General features: G+C 41.6%; 1 protein-coding gene across 2 annotated transcripts in view; it reads left to right on the plus strand.

The window, feature by feature from the left end:
* The first annotated feature begins 17,557 nt into the window (after positions 1 to 17,557).
* Positions 17,558 to 26,072, plus strand: part of LOC126336842 (protein Wnt-4-like) — a 608,644-nt gene continuing 600,129 nt past the window's right edge. For both annotated transcript variants that reach the window (XM_050000923.1, XM_050000924.1), the window contains exon 1: positions 17,558 to 17,725. The gene's annotated coding sequence lies outside the window, so the exon portion shown is untranslated. The remainder of the gene's footprint in view (positions 17,726 to 26,072) is intronic.

Genomic DNA, 26,072 nt, shown 5'->3' on the forward strand with positions numbered 1-26,072 from the left:
AAATATTGTATCAAAAACTTATTGCATATTGCAGAAAGTATGAAAATTTTAGCTCTAGTTAAATTTTCTCTGAAACTAATACATCCGTGTCGGTGAAACTGCTACAGGGATTAATCACATCACATTGACTGAAATTTGTTAGAATTATGTCAGTCAAATGAATGGTTTGACAAATATTCGGGTATTATTTTATTAAATTAGAAAATTTTAGGTCACATACCCGTTTTAGGAACTTGTACTGTGATAACAATGCAATTGTCATAAAAGTAATGCACTTTGAAAGAAATATGACAGCTTATGTATGTATCAAATTTGGTTTAATTTGAGCACATAGTTTTTGAGAAAAGTACACCAGCGTGAGTATGGTCAACCATAGGAACCTCGCTCGCGAGGGGGGCTCCTTGAAACAGCTCAGTGGTCGCTTTGGAGTGCTGTAGGTTACGTACGAGTGGTACCATGCGGTCGTCTGACCCTCCACCGCTTGTGTAAGTTGTGGCAGTGAAGTGTGATGTTTATGTGACTGTTGGGTCAAATCAGTGCAGTAAGAGAGAGCATGAGAAAATGTAGCTATCGTGCTTGAACGTGGCCGTTTTATTGCTGTTTTAATGTGTGTTGTCCAGCCAGTGTGAATGGTGAACCGCTCGCAACCACGTAACGCGGTGTAACAATAGTGGGCGTAAACAGATCCTAACCGACAGATAACCGAGTCGAGGCGCACGTCTTATCGGTGAAAATCGGTTTTCAACCCCACAGGAATAGCTACTCTCAGTGAAACCTATTTCATCTCAACCAGTTTCCGAGCGAACAATGCGAAGGGAACTGAGCGCAATGAAAATCTGGAGAAGGGTACCTAGCACGAGGCTCTTGCTCACAGCAGCACATAAAGCTGCACGTCTTAAGTGGGTGAAACAGTACAGAGCCGGCCGTTGTAACCGTGCGGTTCCAGGCGCTTCCGTCTGGAACCGCGCTGCTGCTACGGTCGCAGGTTGGAATCCTGCCTCGGGCATGGATGTTTGTGATGTCCTTAGGTTAGCTAGGTTTAAGCAGTTCTAAGACTAGTTGACTGATGACCTCAGATGTTAAGTCCCATAGTGCTTAGAGGCATCTCAACCATTTTGAAACAGTACAGAAACTGGACAGTGTTTGACTGCTGGCGTGTAGTGTGATCCAGACAGTCACGATTTTGTCTCTTTCCGAAGTGCAGCGACAGCCCAATGAAGTGTTTAAAGCGCAGTGTTTGGAGGGTGTGGTTCGGACTAGAGGTGGTTCCGTGATGTTTTGGGGTGTTTTTTGTGCCGCGACATGCGCCACTCACACACGTTTACACGAACATGAACAAACATTCCCGGTACCAGGTGTTGCCTTTTCCTCTACAGCTTCATGGTCAGTATGCTGTGAACACTTTTTTCTTATTAAATGACAACATCCATGTTCACAGCGCTCAGATGTTAAGTCCCATAGTGCTTAGAGGCATCTCAACCATTTTGAAACAGTACAGAAACTGGACAGTGTTTGACTGCTGGCGTGTAGTGTGATCCAGACAGTCACGATTTTGTCTCTTTCCGAAGTGCAGCGACAGCCCAATGAAGTGTTTAAAGCGCAGTGTTTGGAGGGTGTGGTTCGGACTAGAGGTGGTTCCGTGATGTTTTGGGGTGTTTTTTGTGCCGCGACATGCGCCACTCACACACGTTTACACGAACATGAACAAACATTCCCGGTACCAGGTGTTGCCTTTTCCTCTACAGCTTCATGGTCAGTATGCTGTGAACACTTTTTTCTTATTAAATGACAACATCCATGTTCACAGCGCTACACACATACGTTGAAAGGGTTGTGTAAGGAGAAAACTACCTACTTTGCATAGTATAGGAACATTTTATAGATCAGTTTTGTTTTTATTATAGAAGAATCTTAGAGAAACGCGTTATCTGCCACTTTTGAAGTTTTATTTACAAAAATACTTTGTATCGATTTACTATGACATAATTTTGCACAGCACGAGTTTGTCAGTTGCAAAGACTTTAAGTTCCATAGCTACATTTGTAAAGCGTAGCTACGTGAAAGTATACTTTGTCTTTGAGTATTAAGAAAAGCGTTGTTGAGTAAAATAGAGTGTAGTAGGCAGATCAGCAGTGAGAGCCAGAGAGTCTTGGTTGAAATGAGATTGTGATCGGCTTTCTTAGCTGAGGAGCTCTGGGTCAGAGCAAGTGGCTCCCTTTTGAAGATGAGAAATTTTGAGAAGTGAAGAGTAGCTAAGAAGAGATTATGGATTTCGATTCTGACGCGGAAAAATAGTATTTGATACATTGCTTCGTGTGCATTTAGCGGTAACTGTGGTTTGTTACATTTCATTGTTCAGTGATTTTGTGTTAGGTAAAAGAGACGATTTATCAGTCATATGTCCTCTAACGTGTTTCGGACGACAAGAGACAGTGTGGTATTGGGTTGCAAGGCACACACGTCTCCCAATTCAGTTAACTTGCACATTGTGTGTAGCCGATCCTCTTCTCTGGTTAAAGGAATGTATTAAAATACTTCTCTATCCTTGAAATAATTTTGGTACTCGTAAAATACTTTTCAGTTAAATCAATATATATTTTCAACTTTCACAGACAATAACTTCTGCAAGTTAACTTTCTCCTTAATCATTAGACTCATTTACACATATTCAAATAGCATACATGTGTCTTGCTTCGTTCATAGCCAAGACTTGAAGTAATTCAAAAGTCTCAAACGAGCCCAATACATGAATTAACATATAAATCTATATTCAATTTTTCATTAGTCTTTTTACAATTAACAGAGACACTAAAGGGCACAGAATACTACTTAAAGTTTCCTTTATCTTCTCGACCCGTAGACGGAGACTCTGTAGATCATACAGCAGACACTTGACTGCCGCCGTTCGGCCACCGGGTCCATCTTTTTCTCATAACTGCTTTTTTATTTATCTGCACATACAGATAGGTGATGCGCAGTAGGGCGTATTCGCTTCTCTCACTCACTTCTAAAAAATCGGGTGTTCGAAACGGTGGAAGGTCGAGTGCTTCTAGAATTTACTCCGAAATTCCATCCTCTTCTGTTAGTTAAAAGGAGATTTTGATATAATAATTTAAAAGTAAACCTGATAGTAATTTTATACTTCATTAATGCTTGACGTTTGTGATAGTATTAAAAAGAATGAGTAATTTTATTAAAATGAGTTCAAATGTTAGAGCTGCAATTTTGAGAAATTTAAATAAGTTTTGATTTCATTAATTTTTTTCATTTGCAATTACTCTCTCTCTTTTCTTAATTGACATACATTTTGAATGTAATGAGTACTAACAGCATTGTAAGTAAACGAACTGAACGACGAGTGGGGGCGGTAAATAGTAGAGCCATTACAGCGCTTTTCTCTTTCAAATTATCACTTCGCCATAGCACTGTCATTGGCAGCTACTCTGAAGCACATCAGAACTGAACGTCCGTTGCAGGTATGGCATTATCAGGGCCTAGTTACGGAGCTCATTTGGTAGGAGACTTCCTTATTGCATCCAGTGAAATAAATTATACGTGAACACACTCTCGGCAAGTAATCTATAACCATTGTTGGCGACCATTTGTACGACATGGTTAGTTTCATTTAATGCCGTCAGTCTAGAAAATTCTTTTCATTAGAGCTTTTCAGATTAAATAATCCTAACAGGATGGCAACTGAAACTAGGGACAGTTTAAACGCCGATCAATGCTCTTACCAAACCCACCTAAAGTGTGGTAACCAGTACAGCAACGGAATAATTCAAATGAAGGCGAAGTGACAGACAGCACTGTGTCTTCAGAATCCGTTTTTTTTTTAAACATCGAAAGGCAGAAGGAACCGCTACAACCAAGGTAGACAAAAGAAACCTAAGTCCACGCCGCAGTCAAGGAGGCTGCTGAACTACACGTCATGCCGGACAGCATCAGCGAGACGAGGGAAAGTACAGTGACGCAAAAATACACTAACCTCTAGGGCAGGCAACTGGGGCATTAGCGGCCACTAGGCAGTAAAATACCGCTGGTTGCACTTCACCACGGTTCTAGGCGCGCAGTCCGGAACCGTGCGACTGCTACGGTCGCAGGTTCGAATCCTGCCTCGGGCATGGATGTGTGTGATGTCCTTAGGTTAGTTAGGTTTAAGTAGTTGTAAGTCTAGGGGACTGATGACCACAGCAGTTGAGTCCCATAGTGCTCAGAGCCATTTGAACCATTTTTTGAAGCACTTCACCAATAATAACACAAAATTCAAAAACAAATAACAGGCAGCAGAAGATGGCTAATAGATTGCGCCAACTCGACGCGCTCCACTTGTTGCTGTTCGTGTGATGGCGACCCTGCAAGCAGCAATGCATGAACAAACAGAAAATAGTGGAGGTTTCAGTGCTGGATTAATGTTCACTCAACTCAACGTCCTGGCTCCGGTGGACAACGAGGCTGTGGCCCTGGCCACTACAGCCCCTCGATCCGGCAATGCCTACGTGCCGCCAGCGGCCCCGGCATGTCCTCGCGCTGCCGGTTCTCGCTGCTGTTCAGTCCCAGCCGAACTACCGACGCATCCGACCCGGAAAACACTTCACATCCTTCTAAAGATAGTACGGGTGCTAGATACCGAGAAACGCTGCTGCTGTCACTTGTAGACAGACAATGCTAGCAAACGTTGTGGCGGCAGTAAACAGAAGAAAAAAACGAAACGCCATATCGCTATTACACAGTGCCAACCAACCAACGGCACCAACACGAGCAACACATCAGTTCCTCCTACACACACATCAGGAAATGAAAGTCAGAGAAATAGAGCTGATATTGGGGCTTACCGACATGTGTTCATCCCCAGCACGTTTCGAATAACGAACAACATATGGGGGAAACGATAGTGGCATCACCAGTACCTCCCGCCACGCACAGTAAGGTGACTTGCGGAGTGTGGCTGCAGGTGTAGACATATAGAGGTTGGATATAAAATGGAGACACGGCGAGAAATGCATACTGGAACGTAAATAGCCAAGCATGCAGGATGTGCTGTTGTATTTGACCACTAAAGTCACCAGTGCAATGCCCTCAATACGCCGCAAGTGTCAGGCTTGGCCAGAACAGTATTCTGTGGAGTCGTGAGTGCATTATGTCGCAGCCAAGTGAAATCTAACTTGGGAAAACTTTTGGTGCTCGTATGGTGAGTGCTTCCGAACCAAGGGAGCCGAAGTGTTTGGTCCTCTAAGAGGCATCATATCGAAGGTTTATACTGCATACAGAGAAAGCGGAAAAATATCATCCGCTAAGTCACAATGCGGACGAAAGTGTATGTTGAGTGATCGTGACGTACGCTAATTGAAGAGGATTCTGACCAAAATAAGAGGATGTCAGCTGCTAAAGTCACTGCAGAACTGAATGTTGCAGTCGCGAACCCTATTGGCACCAAAACAACACGAAGGGAGCTCCATAAACTGAAAATTACAGGGCGGGTTGGAATTCCTAAACGACAATGCCCGTAACAGGAAAACGTGGTGCCGAAGCAATAAAACCTTGACTACAGAGCAATGGAAAAAAGTCATTTCGTCGGACGAGTCTTGTTGGACACTATTTCCAATTTCTGGCCGAGTTTACGTCTGAAGAGTGAAACATAACGAGATTCGGGATGATTTGGGTAGCCATATCGAAGTATTCCATGGACCCCATGGTTGCTTTCCAAGTTCACATTACTGCCAGAATTATTTGATGGTTTTGGCTTATCAGACCCATCCCATAGTGCAATGTTTGTCCCCCAATGGTAATGATGTGATCCAAGGCGACAGACCTCATAACTGCACAGTTCGCATTGTCTAGGACTTGTTTTGTTTGTATGATGATGAACCATTGCATCATCCCTGGCAGCCATATTCAGCAGGTATCAGTATTAGTGAGTCTTTGTAGTTTAATTTGGAGAGATATGTGCGCGATCGCTATTCAACTGCATCATTGCTGCCTGTACTTTCCAGTATTTTGCAGGAAGAATGGTATAAAAGTCCTTTGAAAACCATACAATACCAGTGTTTACCTATTCCGAGACTACTGGAAGCTGTTTCGATTGCCAACGGTTTTCCTACACCATACAATGTGTTTTGTTCTTGGTGTTTCCATATTTTTGTCCAACCCTTTTGTATATGCTGGATCATTCGCGAAAGATGCAAACTCTTTTTATTTCCTATACCGTTGAAGATAAAGATTTTCATCAAACATCACAGGGACAAGTAATTTTATTAAATGATTAACGATATTGTAGCTTGTATCAACCGATACATTAAAGAAAATATTCTTTTTAATGGAAGTTACATTATAATATAAAGTTTTTGCAAACGTTTCTGCGAAATATCCTAAATCTGACATTAATGCTAAGTCGTTACATGCAGCATGTGAAATATGAGAACCTACCAACAGTTTTCCAACCCATTCTGATGCGCCAAATATTAACAGAAGGTTGCATTTACAGAAATCGTGGTCAATTCTGTATATCTGTCCTATGATGCAGGCCTAAGAAGAAATACGTTTTATCTTAGTAATTTTGACGTTTCTTGCTGCATACAGCAACTGAAATACGCATAAAAATGCAATTGAGTGGTGTTTTTCACTAACTTCTCAATTTTAGCACATTTACTACACACTTCTTCGAAAAAGGTTCCTTTCCCGTGTTGTATCACTGTGTTCGTCTTTTGAAGAACTTTATGAAAGTATACTGCTCCATAAAAAGAAGTTTTCTGCACTTTCTAACATGATGTAAGAGGTAATAGCATTTATCATGTAACTTGCCGCTATTATTTAACGAAAATCTCATCGGTGCCCATGAGAAAGCATGTGGTACCTAACGTGTTCCAAAACGTCGCGCATAGAAATGGGGTTCCTCCAGGGCTCGGTTTCTGTCGGTGATAGAAAGAGAGGTTGAAGTGCTCTGGGTAGCTCTTGGACTTGGGGTCATTTGAACAGCCAACTGAAGGATCGTCTTAGTGTCAATATCGTACAGTACTAGGTCAAAGTATGAGTATTGCACACTTCCTCTTGCTTAGCCGAACGGAGTAAATGGGTTAGTTCTCTTTTCATTTGATGTGGTCTTCCATGAACCTAAAGACGCTTGTAGAACCACCGTTAGTTCATGGACGTTTCCATAGAAAGCCCCATATTTTTTTCCTTTTTGCGTATCAAAACCCAGCCGCGGATTCCAAGGCAGCTTTGCACAGAAATGGCTGAAATCTTTACGATACACTCCTAAGAAACCGATCTCAAACAACCTTAAATATTTTGTCGATATCTTTATTCAGAGGTTCAAAGTTACCTTACATGTACTCTTCAAATACACACCTAAAATCCAATGTAAAGCGAAATCTAAATAATAAATAACAGTTACAAATTTCTCAAACTTTGACGTTATATTTCCTAGGCATTTATCTAGTAATACCACCTTCCAGTTTTCAAAAATCTTTATCCTCTATCGCAAAAGACCTCAAAAACACGGTTTTTGTGTACAAAAACCGTGCAGCGAATTCTAAGATGGCTATGAAAGCAAACAGGTGTAATTTTTATGATACATTCCTGTGACCCCGATCTCAACTCTCAAAATTTGCTTGATATTTCTACCTGTTTCCGAGAAACAAAGATTCAAAGTTACCCTATCTCTAAGCGTAAAATACGCACGTTGAATCCGGTGTGAGGCAAAAAAGTAAATTATAAAGTGACGAAGCGAGGATAAATATTATGTAAAGTGTCTCAGACACAATCAGAAAGATTCTGGGAACCCCATGTTGTAGTAATAAAGCACATGCAAAACTTTTGTCCACTTAAAACCCGGTCTGAGGTGTAAATTTAGTTTTGCGTTACATAAATTTCACGTACGTAAACCATCAAAATTTTACTTATCTATAAAGTTCTTTTCATATGAGTGACATGCCCTGCTGGGGCACGGAAAAGAAGGCAACAAGAGGACCAGTGAAAAAATTCTCCAACCGGAGCACAAACAAGGCAAGGCGGTAATGCTCCTGTGTAAGAGATTGACTGAACAGTGCGGTACTAGCTGCCTTATTCTACCCCCCCCCCCCCCCCCCCCACCGCTTTTAGAAAGTTTCCCGAAAATTTTGGCATCCGAACGTATCGCGCTTTTTTATGCTGCGAGAGAAGGAGACAGTGGCAGTGGGAAAGAGACGGAAAAGTAATAAACACTGGAAGTTAGCAAGCAGTGGTTGTTGTACAGAAGCAGCGAAGGAGACAATGGCGGTGTGAGAGAGAGGGACACAGTGGCAGTGGAACGTAGTTGACAGTGATGGAATAGTGCTAGGAAAAGAGTGAAGGAGAAAGTGCCAGTGGAAGAGGAATAAAGAGTCAGAGAACGTGGAAATGAATGGGAGCCAGAGATAATTAGAGACGGTGCCGATGACTGCGACAAAGAGGTAGAGAGAGGAAGTGGCAGTGAGTAGAGAAAGAAGTAATGGCACTAAGAGAGAGCAAGAGGAGACAGCGACAGTGAGAGGACAGTTTCATAGTGGATGTGAGATAGGAGACAGTGACAGTTAGAGAGGCACAAAGAGATAATGACAATGAGTTGGGCTGAATGAGTGAGTAAGGGAGTAGTGAAAGTAATGGGTATGTGCGACTTGCAACGATGGACTAGTGGCGTGAGCTCGTGGGAGTGAGAACTTAGTTGCATATTGAAAAAAGCGCGAATATGTTCGCATGCTGTGAAGGAATAAAAAGGAGTGTTGTGTGTTTAAGTGCCTCACATTATATTAGAATTGGAAAAGAAAGCTGAAGATCTGTTAGATGACGATCAGTTTGGCTTTAAGAAAGGCAAAGACAGAATAGAGGTAGTTCTGACTTAAAGTAACATCAAGACGTTTGTAGGATTTGTCGACCTGGAAAATGCGTTCGACAATGTGGAATGGTGCCAGATGTTAGAAATTCGGAGAAAAATATGAGTAAGATTTAGGGAACGACGGGTAATATACAATATGTACAGGAACACAAAAGTACAACATGACTGGAAGACCAAGAACGAAGCGATCGGATTAGGGTGTAAGACAGAGATGCAGTCTTTCATCTCTACTGTTCAATCTATACACCGAGGAAGCAATGACGGAAATAAAAGAAGGCACAAGAGTGGGGTTAAAATTCAACGTGAAAGGACATCAATGGTAAGATTCGCTGATGACGTTGCTATCATCAGTGAAAGTGAAGAAGAATTACAGCATCTGTTGAATGGAATATATAGTCTAATGAGTAAAAAATATGGACAGAGAGTAAATTGAAGGAAGACGAAAGTAATGAGAAGCAGCAGAAATCAGAAGAGCGATAAGCTTAACATCAAAATTAGTGATCACGAAGTAGACGAAGTTAGATATGATGGAAGAAAAAAAACCCATGACGGTTGGAGCAAGCAGGACACACACACACACACACACACACACACACACACACACACACACACACACACACACACAAAACGCACTAGCACTGGCAAAAAGGACATTACTGGTCAATAAAAGTCTGCTAGTATCAAACATCGGCCTTATTTTGAGATGGAAATTTCAGAGAATATACTATTGGTGAGCAGCATTGTATGATAGTGAAACATGGACAGTGGGGAAACCGAAACAGAACAGAATCGAAGCATCTGATGTGTGATGCTACAGAAGATTTCTGAAAATTAGGTGGACCGGTAAGGTAGGGAATGAGGTAGTTCTCCGCTGGTCGGCGAGGAAAGGAAAATGTGGAAAACACTGATAATAAGAAGTGACAGAATGAGAAGACATGTATCAAAAGATCAGGGACAACTTCCATGGTGCTAGAGGGAGGTGTAGAGCGTAAAAACTGTAGCGGAAGACTGAGACTGGAATACGTCCAACTAGGGTTACACTCTACCAAAACTACGGTTTGATGATTTTGATACAGTGCGTAAATGACGTAGTACGGGGTAGAATTAACGGTAGTATTGGTAGCATTAGGGGAAAATGAACATAAATAAATGTGTGAGAGATGGACTGGGAGCTTACGCCTCCTCTTCGTTTTTTGTTTGTTTATTTGTTGGTATTGCACATAATTCGAACTGCACATCATCAGTGTTAGTCCACTGTTTATCTTATATCATTTCATATTATAAATTGCATTGATAAGCAATAAAAATTAGCTGTTCACCTGACGTTTTATGCAACTACAGTTGACAGGCACGAACACAAAAAATCTATTTAATTACTGTCGATAATTTGTGCTCAGTAGATAGTTATTCATCATGACCAAACGCATGAGTTTCCTGTTATAAATGATAAGTGCGAAAGTTCATTATGAATAACAGAAATATGTTTCATATAAACTCCACGAACCGTGGAAGCGTTACTTGATTTTTTGCGTTTTCTTTTAAATTTTACCTTTTTTGAAAAAAAATGCGCTTTCTAGCACTTCATGACAAATCTGTATTTTGTTGAATTCTACACCTCTCTGTTTGACATTACAAGTCAACAATTTTCGAAAAAAAAAACAGAATTAAACATTGACATTTTCCATTCTGCTGTAAAAACTGTTTAACTAACAGACAGGAGGATAACTATGTAGAACGAAAAATTCCGTAGGTTACGCGGCTCTTTGTATATCCTCATTCAGTTTCTAGACGGTTCACCGCTTCCGGTTTCTAGGGGAATCTAGTAAGGCATCGAAGTGAGATAACGCACGATAGGTATGGAACGCACCTAACGTACAGGTAACGCACTTAAGATCTTAACTGACCATAGCTATTAAGAAAACTACTGTAGTCTATGCTTATTTACGATACTCTGTGGTAGACTCTGCATCCAACAAATAGTTGATTACATGTGGTACTCGGAGATGGAGAAGTTAGCACTTGTGAGGAATTAGTCGCGGGCTACATCAGAAGAGCGAGAAGACTGATGACTGTATATACTCAGGTGACAAAAATCATGTGATACATCCTAGTATCGTGTCGGACCTTCTTTTGCCAGCCGGAGTGCAGCAATTCTACTGTGACATGGACTGAACAAGTTGTTCGATGTCCTCTGCAGAAATACTGAGCTGGCCGTTGAGGGCGAGCGGTTCTAGGCGCTTCAATCTGGAACCGCGCGACCGCTACGGTCGCAGGTTCGAATCATGCCTCGGGCATGAGTGTGTGAGATGTCCATAGGTTAATTAGGTTTAGGTCTTTCTAAGTTCTAGGGGACTGATGACCTCAGATGTTAAGTCCGATAGTGCTCAGAGCCATTTGAACCATTTTTTTGAAATACTGAACCATATTGCCTCTACAGCCATCTGTAACTGCTAAAGGGTTGCCGGTGCAGGATTTTGTGCGTGAACTGACCCCTCGATTATGTCCCATAACCGTTCGATGAAATTCATGTCGGGCGATCTGTGTGGCCGAATCATTCGAGAACAATTGTGGCCCGGTGACATGGCGCATTGTCATCCATGAAAATTCCATCGCTGTTTGGGAACATGAAGTCCATGAATGGCTGCAAATGGTCTCCAAATAGCCAGACATAACCTTTTCCAGTCAATGATAGGTTCAGTTGGACCAGAGCACACAGTCCATTCAGTGTAAACACAGCCAATTTCATTATGGAGCCACCACCAGCTTGCACAGTTGATAACTTGGATGCATGGCTTCGTGGGGTCTGTGCCACACTCGATCCCTGCCATCAGCTCTTGCCAACTGAAATCGGGACCCATCTGACCAGTCCATAGTTTTCCAGCCGCCTATGGTCCAATTGACATGGTCAAGAGCCCAGCAGAGGTTGTGCAGGCGATGTCGTGCTTTTAGCAGAGGCACTCGCATCGTTACTTTGCTACCATAGCCCATTAACGCCGACTGTCCTATCGAATACGTTCGTCGTAGTCCCACATTGATTTCTGCGGTAATTTCACGCACTGATTCTTGTCTGTTAGCACTGATAACTCTACGCAAAACGCCGCTGCTCTGGTCGTTAAATGAAGGCCGTCGGCCATTGCGTTGTCCACGGTGAGATGTAATGCCTGACATACAGTATTCTCGGGACATTCTTGACACTGTAGATCTGGGAATATTGTATTGCCTAACAATTTACGGAATAGAACGTCCCCTGCGTCTAGCTCCGACTATCAGTCAGCGTTGAAAGTCTTTTAATTCCCATCGTGCGCCCATATTCACGTAGGAAACCTTTTGACACGAACCACTTGAGTACAATGTGTACAACTTTGCTTCCGCCGTTTGCCGATAGATGGCGACAACGGTAAGTAGCGGTCGAAAGAAAGAGATCGTAGACGTCAGGCAGTTAGCTTGGACCTCGGTCAACATAACCTCATTCAAACATTAGTCGATTTCTGTCTCCATCATAAAGCTGTTCTGGATTGAAAGTGTCAGTTTACGTGCCTAATTCTCGTCATTTGCGGGAGGTGTTACTGTTTTCTTTCAATATGAAGAAAACAGCGACTGAATCTCATCGAATGCTCTCAAGTACCCATGGTTCAAATGGGTCTAAGCACTATGAACTTAACATCTGAGGTCATCAGTCCCTTAGACTCAGAACTATTTAAACCTAACTAACCTAAGGACACATCCATGCCCGAGGGAGGATTCCAACCTGCGACCGCCGAAGCAGCGTGCTTCCGGACCGAAGCGCCTAGAACCGCTCGACCACAGCGGCCGGCCAAGTACGCATGGTAAGGACGCTATTAGTGAAAGAACGTGTCTTCAGTGGTTTCAACGCTTCAAGAACGGTGATTTTAACGTCGTAGACCGGCATATTGGTGGAAGAGAGAATGTTTTCGAAGGTGCAGAATTGGAGACATTTCTGAGTGAAGACTCGCGTCAAACTCAAGGAGAATTGGCACGATTAGTGTGAGTGACACAGCAAGCCATCTCAACACGTCTCAAGGCTATGGGCATGATTCAGAAAGAAGGAACTTGGGTCCCGTGTGAGCTGGAATCAAGAGACGTTGAACGACGTTTCTGTGTTTGTGAACAGTTGCTTCAGAGACAAAAAGGAAGTGATTTCTGTATCGCATTGTGACCGGGGACGAAAAATGGGTTCATTACGATAACTCTAAACGCAAAAAATCATTGGGATATCCCGGCCATGCTTCCACGTCGACAGGCAAACCGAATATTCACAGCTTCAAGATCATGCTCTGCAGCTCGGCGTCGTGCACTATGAGGTGCTAAAACCAACTGAAACAATCACAGGTGCTCTTTATCGAACGCAATTAATGCCTTTGAGCCGCAATACAGTGAGAGGCACGATTTTTTTTCAGCACGACAACGCTCGACCCCACGTTGCAAAAGAGGCCAAAATGTACTTGGAAACGTTAAAATGGTAAGTCCTACCCCACCCGCTGTATACTCCAGACATTGTTCCCTCTGACTATCACCTGTTTAGATCAATGGCGCATGGACTGGCTGACCAACATTTCCGATCTCATGACGAAGTCACAAATTGGATCGATTCGTGAATTGCATCAAAAGATGAACAATTTCTTCGACGCGTACACTGCCCGAAAGATGGAAGAAAGTAGTGGCCAGCGATGGAAAATATTTTGAATGATACATATATAACCAATTTGTTTCATTAAAGCCTCAAGGTTGGGGAAAAACGGCGGAAGCATAGTTGTACACCTTGTACAAACGACAGCTCCAGCGCAGTGCCCTTTTATACACTGTGTACGCGCGATACCAGTAGCATAGGCCAATTTCGGTCACCTCGTAATACGGCTCCTTTGAGTTGGCTTGCGACATAGGATCGGTGCAGATTCTTCCATTTCTGCTGACCTTGAGCTACGCATTGCCGGTTCAGTCAGGCTGTTTTTTAAATCTCTGTCCCATCTGTAACGCACAGTAGCACATTGTTCTGCTCTGTACTGTGGCGTCCGCCGTACGGTGTGCGGACATTTGCAACGCCGCACATTTGCCACGATTTCACCTGCTCCGAAGGGTTTGGTTCCTTGTCTCCCCCTCCTCCTCCTCATCGCTGTCGGCATTAAAGGTATTTACTGAGCCTTTCCGCTGGTTTACTTAACGTAGGACCAGATCTCTTTGGATTTTCTGCCGCATTTCTAGAGAGACTTTTATTGTGGAAACTATTAAATACATCTCGCACCAAATTTCGAGCCTCAGTAAAACTTTGCCAATCTTGGATATTTTTCGTTCGTCTAAATTATACGTGCCTTTTTCGGTGCTCCTGCAGCAGCTTTTTGTCGTGTGTTGTGTACCATGGGGGAGCAGTCCCGTCTCTTATTAATTTATTTGGTATGAATCTCTCGAGTGCTGTTGATACTATTTCTTTGAACTTAAGCCACATATGGTCTTCGCTTACATAGTTTGGACGGATTGGTGACTGTCTCTTAGGAAGAAGTCAACCTAATTTTTAGCTGCTTTTATAAATAGGTATATTTCGCGTTTAGTTTTGGTGAATTTCTTTGTTACGGAATTGAGCCTCGCTACGACTGTGTGCTCACTAATTTCTGTATCCGTAGTGATGCTCAGGATTAATTGTGGCTAAGAGTTCAACTGTGTTTTCGTAACCGTTTAAAATTATTAAAAAAAAATCATTAAAAAAAGCATTTATAACAATTACGGGAGTTGTTTTCTATCTACAATAGGGTCTGAAAATGTATTTTTGTCAACATACGGGAAGTAGATTGAAGTCACTGCCAACTATAATTGTATGAGTAGCGTACCTATTTGTGATGAGACTCAAGTTTTCTTTGAACTGTTCAGCAACTGTTTCATCTGAGACCGGGGGTCGGTAAAAGGAGCCAGTTATTAATTTATTCCGGTTGTCGAATATAACCTCTGCCCATACTAAGTCTTAGGAACTATCTGCTTCAATGTCGTTTGTGAGCTGAAACACACATTTCATTATTTTTCCTTAAGTTGTGCTTCTTGTTTCTGTTGTAGTGTCGATCATTACAATTACGGCTTTTCCCTCCAAAACCTAGGATGCTTTGTCTGTGACCCTGTGAATACCAGAGCTAAACAATGTAGAACAACAACGTACGTTACAAGCACAGCATTCTGTATTACTTCATTTCCTTATTTCTAACACTTTAAAAGTGTACGTCGACTTTAGATGACTTGCCAGTCATAGATGTTCTTATCTCTATTTAGTGAACGTATTTTCAGTCATGTTTTGAACATTGTCCTGCTACACTTTATTAACTAATGTTTCGCCGCAGGGATATCGGATTTTAGAGAGCCAATTAATATGGAGTGTGTCGTTCTTCTTTTCAAACATTCCCATTTCTTCTTTCCTTATTGTCTTTTGGGCATGCAGTTGTAGTAATTAAAGTAGCTGGCCGCGGTGGTCTCGCGGTTCTAGGCGCGCAGTCCGGAACCATGCGACTGCTACGGTCGCAGGTTCGAATCCTGCCTCGGCATGGATGTGTGTGATGTCCTTAAGTTAGTTAGGTTTAAGTAGTTCTAAGTTCTAGGGGACTGATAACCACAGCAGTTGAGTCCCATAGTGCTCAGAGCCAGCCTAATTAAAGTAGGCATAAATGCAGTGATCAAAAAGAAATGATTAGCGTACATTCGCTTACTATTTACATCGTCTCTTGCTTATTGTTCCCATGCCGATGGACTGTTTCTATCGCAATCAGTAAGAGTGAAAGGAAGTTACCCTACAGACAGAGAGATCTATATCTATACTTGGCAGAACTAATTACATAGTGACATAATCGTCGGAATTGATTTCGTTTCCCAAAAGTTATAAATATTTCGATTTCGGAAAAGAAGCTTTGTATTTCGCCAAGATGTCGAACAAGAAGGTCCCTTACGTACTGGTTGTATCGAGTAAAATGTGGAGACGGCGGTTTGAAAGCGGACAGAAGAAGTACGAGGAAGCGCATGCCTTACCTGAGGGATCGCTACTCAAGCTACATCTTTATCTACATTTATACTCCGCAAGCCACCCAACGGTGTGTGCGGAGGGCACTTTACGTGCCACTGTTATCACCTCCCTTTTCTGTTCCAGTCGCGTATGGTTCGCGGAAAGAACGACTGCCGGAAAGCCTCCATGCGCGCTCGAATCTCTCTAATTTTACATTCGTTATCTCCTCGGGAGGTATAAGTAGGGGGGAGCAATATATTCGATACCTCATCCAGAAACGCACCCTCTAGAAACCCGGACAGCAAGCTACACCGCGATGGAAAGCGCCTCTCTTGCAGAGTCTGCCATTTGAGTTTGCTAAACATCTCCGTAACGCTATCACGCTTACCAAATAACCCTGTGACGAAACGCGCCGCTCTTCTCTGGATCTTCAATTTTCTCACTATTGTTTTTTGTTCTGCCATACGTTTTTCCCCACCTCCGATAATATTCCGTTGCAATTTGACGTCTTTCTGACCAGTGGTGTTATTTCTACAGCGTTTTGAAAGTTTAACTTTAGTTATAATCTCCTCCGTCAACCCAATCTGGTACGCATCCCACACTGTCGATCAATATTCAAGTATAGATTGAACGAGTGTTTTGTAAGCCACCTCCTTTGTTGATGGACTACATTTTCGAAGGACTCTCCCAATCAATCTCAACCTGGTACCCGCCTTACCAACAATTAATTTTATATGATCATTCCACTTTAAATCGTTCCGCACGCATACTCCCAGATATTTTACAGAAGTAACTGCTACCAGCGTTTGTTCCGCTATCATATAGTCATACAATAAAGGATCCTTCTTTCCATGTATTCGCAATACATTACATTTGTTTATGTTAAGGGTCAATTGCCACTCCCTGCACCAAGTGCCTATCCGATGCAGATCTTCCTGCATTTCACTACAATTTTCTAATGCTGCAACTTCTCTGTATACTGCAGCATCATCCGAGAAAAGCCGCATGGAACTTCCGATACTATCTACTAGGTGATTTTTATATATTTTGTGGAAAGCAGTGGTCTCATAACACTCCCCTGTGGCATGCCAGAGGTTACTTTAACGTCTGTAGACGTCGCTCCATTGAGAACAACATGCTGTGTTCTGTTCGCTAAAAACTCATCAATCCAGCCACACAGTTGATCTGACATTCCGTAGGTTCTTACTTTGTTTATCAGGCGACAGTGCGGAACTGTATTGAACGCCTTCCGGAAGTCAAGCAAAATTGCATCTACCTGGGAGCCTGTATCTAATATTTTCTGGGTCTCATGAACAAATAAAGCGAGTTGGTTCTCACACGATCGCTGTTTCCGGAATCCGTGTTGATTCCTACAGAGCAGATTCTGGGTTTCCAGAAACGACACGATACGCGAGCAAAAAAACATGTTCTAAAATTCTACAACAGATCGACGTCAGAGATGTAGATAATATACCTGGCGAGGGGGCATGTGTGGCAAATGCCCGGCATTCCCGCCGTACTGCTAGAGATGTAGATGCGCGTGGTCGGAGGGTCGGTGCAGCGCGCCTGCTTGCGCCCTGCACCGGGGGTGCCCTCGGGAGTGCAGCAGCCATCCCCGGCCGGAGGCGTGAGCGGAGGCGGAGAGGCGGCGGCTACCTGCCCGGCTGCGAGGCGATCCCGGCCGCCGTCCCAGAGCGCCAGTATGCGGACCGCGCGGCTGCACGCAGCACGCAGCAACAGGTACCGGACCTCAACACTCTCCGTGTGCCGTCGCGCCGCTGCGCTCTCGACTTTTCCACAGCTCACCACATCGACGATGTCGTTACAGCTGTGTCGTCACTGCCACGAAGACGCGTCTTCCTGACAATACGTTTACGAGTGAGGTAAGCCTGTGGGCGATCATAACCAATATCTTTTCTTTTCTTTAGTGACGACCAATCGGAAAAAATAATATAAATGCACACGAGCATTTTTCGACGCTTTGTCGCTCCGCGCTAACATAGTGATTGTAGAAACTTCTCCTCACCGATCAGATTCGTACTGATAGGATGTGTAAGGCGCCGCTACGACTTCAACGTATGTAAACACGAAGACGCAACTCTCAACCGTTTCCGAGAAAATCGAGTTTGAAAATTTTACGCTTTCGCATTTCTATATTTTTACGGTCGCTAGTACTCCAGAAGTCTGCAGAAGTGTTAAGCGGTTAATTTTTAGCAGCGTGAGGTTGACGGGTCGAATATTCCTGCCTGCACTTCTTGTTTTTCTTTCTACCTAATTAATATGCCTGTGCAAACTATCACTATTGGATGATTCATGTATTACTTTTATTATAATCATACTGTTTCTCCTGAAAAAAGGAGAAAAATGATCGTAATGACACAGGGTAAAATAGATACACAAGAACTTTCAGTCAAATCAGTATAATCAATTCAAAAATGGCTCTGAGGTCGTCAATCCCCTAGAACTACTTAAAACTAAGTAACCTAAGGACATCACACACATGCCCGAGGAAGGATTCGAACCTGCGACCGTAGAGGTCGCGCGGCTCGAGAATGTAGCGCCTACAACCGCTTGGCCACCCCGGCCGGCAGTATACTCAATTTATTTATATTATCTACGTGTGTGGCGAGTATAATGTGTAACATATGGAGCACAGTACAAATCAGAGTGATACTGATCATAAAAATATGGGAAACAATAATTACTGCAACATAAAACACTTATAATGAAGGCCGAATCTTCGTATATACATCGTTTCTCAATGTGCCTACTGCAAAACAAACTTGGGCTACAGTCGTCAGCGGTTCACGGTCGTCACACAATTTCGTGGGGTACCACTGATATCTGTTGTTAGAATTAAGTAGGAAAGAAATTAAAAGAAAAGAGTTTCGGAAGTGAGATTCAATCCGCAGACCTCTCCGTTATGGAGCCGAGCCGTTACTCGCTTGGCTGTGTAATCCTTGGTATGAGGGACAATAAGAAGTACGAGCAAAATGCTCAAACTCATTTTACTCGAAAATGGTTGGGAGTTGCGTCTTGCTGTTTACCTATGTTGAAGTTGTAGTCGTGCCCTACACAATCTGTCAATATGAATCTAATCGGTAAAGGGAAGTTCGTACGGCCCCCTTGTAAGCCTGTCGTTCTATAGATTTGAATCCTCCCTGTACTTGTATGCACGCGTAATACAGAGCCTATGGCTAGAGGTTTGCGCGAATAAGACAACTAATTCGATTGTTTCGGTTACAAGAACTACTCGTCGAATGCATCAGCAAAAATTTTTGCTGGTAACTTCGCGAATTGCTCTTGTAACAGATACAATAAGAGATGAGGACGATTCAGGTGAACTATATGAATATGGCTTTATTTCTCATTTTGATTTTCGAGTGGTTTTAGATCGCAGTATTTTCGGAGGAAGAACTTTACCGTGTACTAGGTCGACCTCTTATATGGCAGGCAGTACTTGAATACAATAGCTACGTTCCAGGAACATAACATTCAGGGTTTCAGGTGTTGCTGCTTATATACGCTTTACCGCATCCAAATAACCGAGGCTCGCCCGAATAATGCGACTGATATCTCCACACCGACTCAGTAAACTTTTTTTTTTCTTCCTTCGTACGTGTTAGCTGTTATATACACTCCATCTGCTAACAACTTCGGATCGCCTGACAGTCGTCGAAAAACATGTTTGCTTACAGCAGAAAGCGCTGGGTCTTTATCAATGGTCGCTTCAAATTGTTGCCCAAAGCGGGACCACATCTCGACATCTCCACAAAATGGCTCAAGCATAAAAGCAGGTTGCATGAGAGAGTGGTGTACAGTGGGGTTTGTGGACACTATAGCTGACGTGATATAGAACTGTGACGTTAAGGATGAAAGGCCGTCTGTATGGCGTGCAGTTTCCCTAAAGTGTCTTGAAGACGATCCCTGTAATGTTAAAAATCGTCAGATGGATTGTCCCTCAACAGCCTTATAAAACCTCGTGGCATTAGTCCACTTCCTTTTGAAGTTTCTTAGTTTTTTTTTGTAATTCTTCTGGAACTATGTCTTATCCTGTATTGTATTTGGGTGCGCCTGGAATATCTTACACGACTGACAAAGCGTATATGCTAAACGGAATTAATGAAACTTTAAAAAATTAGCTAACGGTACTATCAGGGAGAAAGTTTTCACGCTTGCAATTGCAAAACAAAGCAAAGTCCCTGAATCATGCCGTAAACGTTGTTTTGAAGCAAGAAGTTGATACGATCGTATTAGATTGGAATGAACTTGTCTTATGACGCGGTATGTCATCACCTCTTGTTTCCTGCAGCGTGAAGTAAGCCGTCAATTATTGAAACCATGCTGGACATCGTAATTTCTACACAAGTCTCGCACTAGAATATTACAGACACACAACACCGTGATTCCACTGTGTAACTGATTTATTTCTCAAAAAGGAAAGCACATCATGCAGTATACAACTGATAGTTATGAATAATCAATGTTGCCAGAGAGTCTATGATTACAAGTGTCAACTCGCAACAAATCTAAATCGGTCATTTAAAAAAAATTAAAGCAGTCTGGACGGACAACAAAATCTATTTTACAGTAAGTTGTTGTGGAATTTCTCCGAATACAGTGCGTGTTTTTGTTTGAGACATAAGATGCTCATCGGCAAATGTCTTATCCTAATCTAGCATGCACAAACCTTTTATTCTCATCCGCCGATATTAAAATCGTGTACACTGTTTTAACGTTATCGGAAGGCCCGAGCTCTAACGGTATGATTGCTCCTAGCCTAAAGTTTCGTCCACTGAAGTCGTATGCCGTGATTTACATTCCACTAAGAACATAGTTGAGGATCACTACCCCTTTTAATAAAACGTAGCGTATCATATCTTCGAAACGTATCATAAGTTAAGAGTTTCTGTCGCAATTAATGAAAAAGAACGTGTGCAGTTTTCTGAGGAATATTATCACAACATTGGAAAGTTGTCGTCACATATTGCAAACGGTTTTAAGTTAGTTATGTAGTTCATTTACCAAATGTGCTTTAATTCACTGTAATGTTGAATCACGTTAACGTAATACAAATCTCACTGTAATGAGTGTTGCACTGAGTACTTTTAAATGTGTGTAAGAGGAAAGTTATTAGGTTAAGAATATTGTTTGTGACATGTGAAGCACAAACAGGACTCATACCATGAAGCGAAGATTCTGATGAATGGAGTATTCTAGAAGAGCCTTCAGGTAATTTTGCTAGCTGTGTTCGGTAACTGTGTTATTTCCTTTCAAACAGGGAAAAGCGGTGATATAAAATAAAAATAATGTTCATGTGCGTAGATCTGTAGTTAAGCTGGTATCTCGCACAGAAAGCCAAATGATAGGTGACGCAAGACTTCATTGACCATAAAGTATGCAAGATGCGATTCGGAATTATTTCCATCTTCAGAAATGCAAGTGCAAACGTAGCATAAGGACAAGAGCGTTACCAGTAATGTTCGTAACATGAGATGGCAGGCTAATGATAGTTATTATCGATCGAATGTAATGCAAATGGACGCAGGATATAATATTGACGCTGTTTTTCAACTATGAAACACTAAGTATTTATTATTGTGGACGTCCGCGAGATTACCCCTGACATCCGCTTCGAGGCAGGTATTTATGTGCAAAGTAGTTATTGCTACAGTTATTGACGGATATGAACATTCATTTGTGCAGAACAGAATTTTTGTGGCATACATAAATTTCCAGTCACATGATAAGCGTTGCACAGCTTTTGAGTGACGTTAAATTACTTGTACAGACCGATCCTGTTCATGAGTAATGCGGATTTTGTCCAATAATTTAATAGACATCGAAATAATTTGCATTTGACGCCTGAAAGAAACTTGGCTTAAACTTTGAAGAGAGAAACGCGAAAGAATTTCTCTTGCTTGCGACAAGCGTCACAGCTCACATATCGGTAATGTTTTTTGTGTGGGCAAAGAAGGGATAAGCACCGATATTTTGTAAGAACTTTTCCTCCTTTGACGTATTTAGATTTGCATCCATCCCAACACCAGTTCGTCACCACTACTGTAATTAATAAATAAAATTTGTAAAATAGGGCCGATTAAGCGGAATATTAATATTTCGGCCTCAATGGAAAACGGAAACATACAACGTTATGCTGAAATCATATGACAATTCGCTTTTGATGTTGACAACATGCGCAGTTTGCTGTGCTCGCACCCTAGACATTCCTACTATAAAATTTACACGGAGATAACATGGATTCTAGGTCAAGACGGAGGATAACTCTTATCAAAAAATGTGGAAATCTCGTTTCTAAGGAGAGAACCTATACTCAATTTACGTTCATCTTAAGCTCGGAAGAACTTGCTGTACGTATTGTCAATAAACAAATGAGTTTACTGCAAGTTTCAGAATTCTTTACGACAGCACCCAATTAACAAATACCGGTAATACTCAGAATATAAACTGCGTCATATTAAATTTAAGGTCAATCGTCATCGTCCTAATCATCAGTGAATAAAATGCGAGTGGAACAAACTAGCATTGGGGATTTTACCTACAAATCTTTTAATTTTAAAATTAATCTGATGCGGCTCAAACACTGCGAGCATTTTATTAACTGAGTTTTCTGGAGTAAGAGAATATGGTTACGGTTCTGGCGATACGAAAACGAGGGAAAATAGTATTTCGCTTTATCTACGTTACAACACTCACTGGAACTTTAAACGTGTAAGCTGTCTAGGAATGTAATTTTAGTACTATTTGGTTGATCATTTGTTTATTTGGCTTATGGTTATAGCGCAGCAAGTTATGTACAGAATAACAGATACATAATCTGTCACAGCATAATCTGTACGTGGCGGCGTTTTTCCTTAACAAAAAAGAAAAACAAAAGCATGTGCAAATATTTAGAAAGGGGAACGAAAACAACACTCGGTAGTATATCAATAACACAGCAATTAATTTGCAAATTTTAAGTGACTTCAGCTTTTTAGTTTCCTAAAGCACATAAATTTGTTTTGCGTGTGCTGTAATGCGTTTTCTTATGATATGTGACACTTCCATAGGTAATGCGGCACTGAGATGGAGAGAGTAAGCAATACAGAATTTCCAGGGCAGCAACTATCTCGATGGTGACCTGTTGCTGGCTAAGATTTCCAGTGAAATCACCGTATTCCCTGCGTACTTAAATTATGTTGTGTCCCCCTAATCGATGTGTCGTTGCTTACAATGAACACAATAATTTTGTTCCGACTTTCGTTGCCGTCGGATGTATACAATAATTATTTTCGGATTTCGGCCGTATGATCTGAGGTAACCTAACGTTTTCTAGCACTCGTGGCCCTCTGTGTCAATGAATAGTGACAATGTAGGTCCCCACTTCCAGAAACTCGTCAAACAATTAAAATACTCCACAACTTACAAGTAGAAAAAGAACAACTGGATAAAGTGCAATAATTTTGGTTTCACACATTTCTTAGGTAGCAGAAGTGCACAAGGACAATGTTTTTGCCTCTTAAGGCTGTTCCACCCTGTTCGCGCTACACTGATTCAAAATTCTTTCACGAAGGAGAAAACTGATCTGCATATTTTGATGCAGATACTGAGCTGCGTTAACATCTTCAGTTTTGAAAAGTATTTGTATTTATGCGTTTGTGTTTTAGGCTCTTTAGATATTTAGATTCACTGTGTTTGTATTACGAAGATTTTTTACAGTGATTACGGTTCTTAATTCAGAAGGAGAGCAGCGAATTTTTAGACTTAAATTTGAAGTTGAGTCCTTTGCTTAGACCGAATATAACCACCAAATCTTAGTCACATCGAAGAATATTAGTTTGATGATGGCATTAGTATACTAAAACGAGTGTGGAGAGGGAAATGAATGAGCTTGACACACGTGGTGGTGATATCCAGAATGTAACGCTCTAAACATTGCGCTACGGCATTGTAGACTCCAGCCAGAGCAGTCTTATCCAGAAACTCTCTATCCAGCTCAAAAACAGTGGATACAGGTGTTTACGATAGTGATCAAATAAGCCACCGGTACCCCCAATACAATTCTAAATCTTTCACCACGGCTTACTGTTACAAATAATGTATCCTAAGTGAATTTAAATGCGTCTGGTCAAGTGGCTTCATTAAAAGGTGATAACAAATAAGCGGCAAAAGTATTACAACGTAGACTACAATATTATATCTACGAGGAAAAATATCTCGTCGTGCGACATGTACATAGATGACGATTATTTACTTCTTTAACAGCTGAATATAACCACAAGTTGCAAAAGGAATTACATCAGCTAAGTCCTAGCGTTTAATATAACAGTAATGACTGTTGACAATGGGAACATTTTCAGATGGCTCCAGACACGATAAATCTTTTGTTGGTATCTGTCTTCAAAGAAACGTTCAATAGACGTATACAGTGAACAACTTCTTAAGTATATACGACAGCGATCTACAGTGCAGGCAGTAGTGATAAATTTGAGTATGAATTCCTCTCAAGGATATAAATGTATCATATCGTTCAGTTTTTATGTTAGTTTTTGCATTTTTCATTCGTGCTCCATCTCAGTGTTTGAAGAAAATTACTGGAATTAAACATATATACAGAAAAATTCGTTTCGACTGTTATAAGAAATATTTGCAGTAACGATACTATGGTTTTAAATAAATGAATTTATTGAAACGCCACTTACAAGCTATTAGTAGATTGAGTCAATTATAATGTCACTCAAAGCTTAACTGAAACTCGACATTAGTTTCATCACCATCAAAGACCAGCATATGTCAGACAAATTCAACTAACTGCCGTACACAAAAATAATACTCGATATGAGAGTACAATTTGGCGAAATACTGACTTTCTCATCAGCACATTAATGACAACTACACCGTCCGCTAATGCTCTACGAAAAGGGACAATTCGTCTGAATACTGAAAAAGTCTTAACAAATTATTTAAAACTGTAAAATGCTAACTGTAACTCTAAACAGCAAGTCGAGAGCACTGCTATGCAGCAAAGACTGAGTAAAAATACGAATCGTCAAGTCTAACTGTGTTCAAAATAGAAGTCTTATTTTGGAATTAATATTTCATCGAAAGTGTATAGGGGCAGGTTGCCAAAAATTTCTCAGCGTTGTATGAATGGCCCGCTTGATGTATCATTTTTAAGGTGCCGTTCGGCTATTCAGACGCAGTAATATAAGTCAAACAGAAGACAACCTGTAAAAGTCGGCAGCTTTTCCAACCACATGTAGAGCGATTTCAAGCTGAGACGGGTCGCGTGTTTTTGCGTGGTTCCAGTGTCAGGAGCCGATGCACGGAAGGCCTAAAACTAATAAGCGAGAAATAAATGAAGAGTTAGGCCACGTATCGTTGGTAGCTAAGGAGTAGCAACAAGAGCAAATGCAAACTGAGAAAGTAACTTGTATTTTGCTACAAATGCGCAGCCGCACGCCTCAATTTGTTATTCCCGGAACGTTTATTCGAAGGAGAACAGCTCGGAGCGTTACAGTTTCCTCTCTCTCTCTCTCTTTTTTTTTTTTTTTTTTTTTTTTTTTTTTTTTTTTTTTTTTAATACAAAACGGCTGCCACGAGTATTATGACGTCTGTAATATTTCACGCTTCAGTTGTACGATGACACACTTGCATGTTCATAAAAAATACGGGCAATAAAACCGTTCAGTTCGATCCGTACTTCAATAATGTAAAACTAAGTGGTAATTTATTGTAAATGAAACTGATTTGATGTAGAGCAATACGAAAATTGTTCACACCTTCTTAAAAATTCCTCAGGTGAAGTTAAGTACGTCTTAGTCGCAAAGATAACAAGACCATTTGTTTCACTGAAGATCGCTCACTTTCTTCATATCTTACATTTACATATATACTCTGCAACCCACCTTACGGTGCGTGACGAGAGGTACCTTGTACCACTGTGTCATTCTCTTTCCTGTTCCACTCGCAAATGGAGTGAGGAGAAATCCACTATCTTTATGCTCCCGTATGAGTCGTGATTTCTCTTATCTTGTCTTCGCTATCCTTACGCGGTTCGCTTATTCTCTGCAACGGAAGATATTCTCAACTATGGATGTTTTACATATTATAGTAAGTGTGCAGACGTCGACCAATCAACTGGTCAACCTAGTAACCGTAGAAAGTGTTTCTCGGACGCAACATATACCCGTTTGTGTAAGGTTGCACGTGCCAATTCGATGACGGATC

Source organism: Schistocerca gregaria, chromosome 2 (genome assembly GCF_023897955.1).
Source record: "Schistocerca gregaria isolate iqSchGreg1 chromosome 2, iqSchGreg1.2, whole genome shotgun sequence".
Lineage (NCBI taxonomy): Eukaryota > Metazoa > Arthropoda > Insecta > Orthoptera > Acrididae > Schistocerca > Schistocerca gregaria.